General features: G+C 42.8%; 1 long non-coding RNA gene across 1 annotated transcript; it reads right to left on the bottom strand.

Annotated features, from left to right (window-relative positions):
- Positions 1-2178: 2178 nt before the first annotated feature.
- LOC108525351 (uncharacterized) lies at positions 2179-3299 on the bottom strand. The gene is made up of 3 exons (XR_001884259.1): positions 3203-3299; positions 2823-2904; positions 2179-2278 (listed from the first exon to the last, which is right to left on the bottom strand). It is a non-coding gene; the product is annotated as an uncharacterized LOC108525351 (long non-coding RNA).
- Positions 3300-4793: the final 1494 nt, after the last annotated feature.

Below are 4793 nucleotides of genomic sequence, written 5' to 3'. Positions count from 1 at the left end.
TCTGCATGTGAGATGGGTCACCTGAATACAGCACAGTGATGGGTCTTGACTCTTTCTCCAATTTCCCAGTCTGTGTCTTTTAACTGGGGCATTTAGTCCATTTACATTTAAGGTTAATATTTTATGTGTGAATTTGATGCTATCATTATGATGTTAGCTGGTTATTTCGCCCATTAGTTGATGCAGTTTCTTCCTAGCATCGATGATCTTTACAATTTGGGATGTTTTGCAGTGGCTGGTACTGGTTGTTTTCTCCATGTTTAGTGCTTCCTTCAGGAGCTCTTGTAAGGCAGGCCTGGTGGTGACAAAATCTCTCAGCATTCGCTTGTCTGTAAAGGATTTTATTTCTCCTTCATTTACGAAGCTTAGTTTGGCTGGATATGAAATTTTGGGTTGAAAATTCTTTTCTTCAAGAATGTTGAATATTGGCCCCACTCTCTTCTGGTTTGTAGAGTTTCTACCAAGAGATGTGCTGTTAGTCTGATGGGCTTTCCTTTGTAGGTAACCTTTCTCTCTGGCTGTCCTTAACATTTTTTTCTTCATTTCCACCTTGGTGGATCTGACAATTATGTGTCTTGGGGTTGCTCTTCTTGAAGAGTATCTTGGTGGTGATCTCCGTATTTCCTTAATTTGAATGTTGGCCTGCCTTGCTAGGTTGGGGAAGTTGTCCTGGATAATATCCTGAAGAGTGTTTTGCAACTTGGTTCCATTCTCCCTGTCACTTTCAGGTACACCAATCAAACATAGATTTGGTCTTTTCACATAGTCCCATATTTCTTGGAGGTTTTGTTCTTTTCTTTTTACTCTTTTTTCTCTAAACTTCTCTTCTCACTTTATTTCATTAATTTGATCTTCAATGACTGATACCCTTTCTTCCACTTGATTGAATTGGCTACTGAAGCTTGTGCATGCGTCACATAGTTCCCATGCCATGGTTTTCAGCTCTATCAGGTCATTTAAGGTTTCTCTGCACTTTATTCTAGTTAGCCATTCATTTAATCTTTTTTCAAGGTTTTTAGCTTCCTTGCAATGGGTTCGAACCTCCTCCTTTAGCTCAGAGAAGTTTGTTATTACCGACCTTCTGAAGCCTACTTCTGTCAGCTCGTCAAAGTCATTCTCTGTCCAGCTTTGTTCTGTTGCTGGTGAGGAGCTGCAATCCTCTGGAGGAGAAGAGGTGCTCTGGTTTTTAGAATTTTCAGCTTTTCTGCTCTGGTTTCTCTCCATCTTTGTAGTTTTACCTACCTTTGGTCTTTGATGTTGGTGACCTACAGATGGGGTTTTGGTGTGGATGTCCTTTTTGTTGATGTTGATGCTATTCCTTTCTATTTGTTAGTTTTCCTTCTAACAGTCAGGTCCCTCAACTGAAGGTCTGTTGGAGGTTGCTGGAGGTCCACTCCAGACCCTATTTGCCTGGGTATCACCAGCAGAGGCTGCAGAACAGCAAATATTGCAGAATAGCAAAAACTGCTGCCTGATCCTTCCTCTGGAAACTTCATCCCAGAGGGGCACCCACCTGTATGAGGTGTCAGTCGGCCCCTACTGGGAGGTGTCTCCCAGTTAGGGTACACGGGAGTCAGGGACCCACTGAGGAGGCAGTCTGTCTGTTCTCCGAGCTCAAACACCATGCTGGGAGAACCATTGCTCTCTTCAGAGCTGTCAGACCGGGACGTTTAAGACTGCAGAAGCTTCTGCTGCCTTGTGTTCAGCTATGCCCTGCCCCAAGGTGGGGTCTAGAGGCAGTAGGCCTTGCTGAGCTGTGGTGGACTCTGCCCAGTTTGAGCTTCCCAGCTGCTTTGTTTACCTACCCAAGCCTCAGCAATGGCAGATGCTCCTCCCCCTGCCAGGCTACTGCCTCGCAGGCCGACCTCAGACTGCTGCACTAGTAGTGTGCAAGGCTCCATGGGCATGGGACCCACTGAGCCAGGTGAGGGATATAATCTCCTGGTGTGTCGTTTACTAAGACCATTGGAAAAGCGCAGTATTTGGGCTGGAGTGTCCTGTTTTTCCAGGTACCATCTGTCACGGCTTCCCTTGGCTAAGAAAGGGAAATCCCCCAACCCCTCACACTTCCTGGGTGAGGCGATGCCCTGCCCTGCTTCAGCTCACCCTCCGTGGGCTGCACCCACTGTCCAACCAGTTCTAATGAGATGAACTAGGTACCTTAGGTGGAAATGCAGAAATCACCCGTCTTCTGTGTCAGTCACACTGGGAACTGCAGGCTGGAGCTGTTCCTATTTGGCCATCTTGGAGTGGAATCTGGGATTTTCTTATTTGCAATCTAGAAATATTGAGTAACACACACAGACAATCTAATTTGACCAAAAGACCAAAACAATATGCCCATAAGAAATAATGTCAAAGAATCTTATTTACAGCAGCAGTCCCCAACCTTTTTGACNTTTTTTTTTTTTTTTTTTTTTGAGACGGAGTCTCGCTCTGTCGCCCAGGTTGGAGTGCAGAGGCCGGATCTCAGCTCACTACAAGCTCCGCCTCCCGGGTTTACGCCATTCTCCCGCCTCAGCATCCCGAGTAGCTGGGACTACAGGTGCCCACCACCTCGCCCAGCTAGTTTTTTTGTATTTTTTAGTAGAGACGGGGTTTCACCACGTTTGCCAGGATGGTCTCGATCTCCTCACCTCGTGATCCGCCCGTCTCGGCCTCCCAAAGTGCTGGGATTACAGGCTTGAGCCACCGCGCCCGGCGCAGACTTTTATATGAATAAGAAATAAGCCTTTTTTTCTTACTTGTCCTCAATGTAAACTTTACATTGTAAGTAAGAAATAAACTCTTATATGAGTAATAAATAAACCTTTTTTTCTTACCTGTCCTCAACGTAAACTTTCTTAACATCTTGTACACGCTATTTATTTCCAGTCTGTAGACCTTTGCTCACGTGCTCCTATACTGTTGATGATTTAGAAAACGAGAAGCCAACTTAGTATAATGAAATAGACTTCTTTTTTTCCATTTCCCAAAGTTAATGTTTAAGTTAGTTGGTTGCCTGAAATTAAGAATGAGTTTTCCTATGGGCTATGGTCAGAATGTTTGTGGCCCCTCCACCCCCTGCCAAATTTCTAAGTTGAAATTTATCCTCAATGTGATGTTATTATGAAGCAGGGCCTTCAGGGAGGCAATTAAGTCATAAGGGTGAACTCTTTTTACAATGCAAGGACACATTATCAATAAGGAAGCAGGCACTCACCAGACACTGCTGGTGCCTTGGTCTTAGAAATACCAGCTTCCAGAATTGTGAGGAATAAATTTCTATTGTTTGTATATTATTCAGTCTAAGGTACTTTGTCATAGCAGCCCAGAGTGAGATTCTATGGAAACAAATATATACATTGATCAGTTTCCTTGCTTCATTCAATATATACTAGTAATACCTGAAGTAACTCTCCAATATTATAGTTAAAAAAAATTTTATGAGAGCTGAGACTAGTCTGTCCTGTTCACTTTGCCTTCATAGTGCTTAATTCAGTGTCTAGGACATAGTAGGTATGCAATAAATATTTGTTAAAGAAATACGGGAAATTGTACTTCAGATGCCAAGAACACATTTGTTCACATCAGCAACACTGTAATAACAGAATAAAGGATTCCTTACAGGACTAAAGTAGATAGTTTTGAGAAATTTTCAATGCTAATTCTATCTAACCTAGCCAAATAATTTATTATCCAAACTGGGCCTGTTCCAGGCAAATCAAGATGTCTAGGCTGCACCTATCTATATTTAAATAGCCTCCTTTTTAAATGAGAAGGTACTATCCTATGTCTCTATGGTTGCATGTGTACCCATGGGACTCACCAAAGATTTACTGTTTGCTCCTTTTTAAAGAAGCCACCAAAAAGTCTCTGTTTTTATCTTGATGAAAATGATGTTTTACTCTTCAAGGAAGAACAAAAAGCATTTCCTCCTCACTAGCTCCACTCCCAGTGGTAAGTGGGATTTCCTACTTCAGAGGTCTGAACAAAAAGCATTTCCTCCTCACTAGCTCCACTCCCAGTGGTAAGTGGGATTTCCTACTTCGGAGGTCTGCTTTTCCTTTACCCAGGGATGATACACGGGACCTTTTGCATTTTAAAATCTGTGCCTAAAAGCTCTTTAAGTTAAATTGCTGGATTTCCCAGGACATAAAAAAGATTGACAAGAATTGGTCTGCAGTAGATAAATCTACCCCAGCACAACTATTCTGGGGCAGTGAGATCTTAGGAAAAAATGACTCTGTGGAGTATATGTGGTTCTGTGAGAGAGGAGAGGAGCAGGAAGGAGGGAGGAAAGGAGAGGGAGAGGTGGATTTAAAGGGCCAGGTAACTGTAGCTGTGATCTGGGGAACCAGTGACGGGTACTCTAATTGAGCACAATACTGAAGGAATTGTGTTAGACACTGTGATGGTTAATTTTATGGGTCAACTTGGCAGGGCCATGGTGACCAGCTATTTGATCAACCAATGTTCTGGATGTTTTCTGTGAAGGTTTTTTTTTGTTTTTTGTTTTTTTTTTTTTTGATGAGATTAACATTTAAATGGGTAGACTCTGAGTAAAGCAGTTTACCCTCCATAATGTGGGTGGGTCTCATCCAATCAGTTTAAAGCTTTTATAGAAAAAAGACTGACTTCCCCTGGGTAAGAAGGAATTCTTCCAGCAGGTTGTCTTTGGATTTGAATTGCACCCCTTCTCTAAGTCTCTAGCCTGCCAGCCTACTCCATCAGATTTTGGACTCACACAGCCTCTGCAATCACGGGAGCCAATTCTTAAAAATCAATCAATTAATCTTCCTCTCTCACTCTCT

The sequence above is a fragment of the Rhinopithecus bieti genome, unplaced genomic scaffold, assembly GCF_001698545.2.
Source record: "Rhinopithecus bieti isolate Rb0 unplaced genomic scaffold, ASM169854v2 scaffold_41373, whole genome shotgun sequence".
In the NCBI taxonomy this organism is placed as follows: Eukaryota; Metazoa; Chordata; class Mammalia; order Primates; family Cercopithecidae; genus Rhinopithecus; species Rhinopithecus bieti.
The sequence above is the reverse complement of the archived record's forward strand: the minus strand, read 5'-3'. Positions and strand labels throughout refer to the sequence as shown.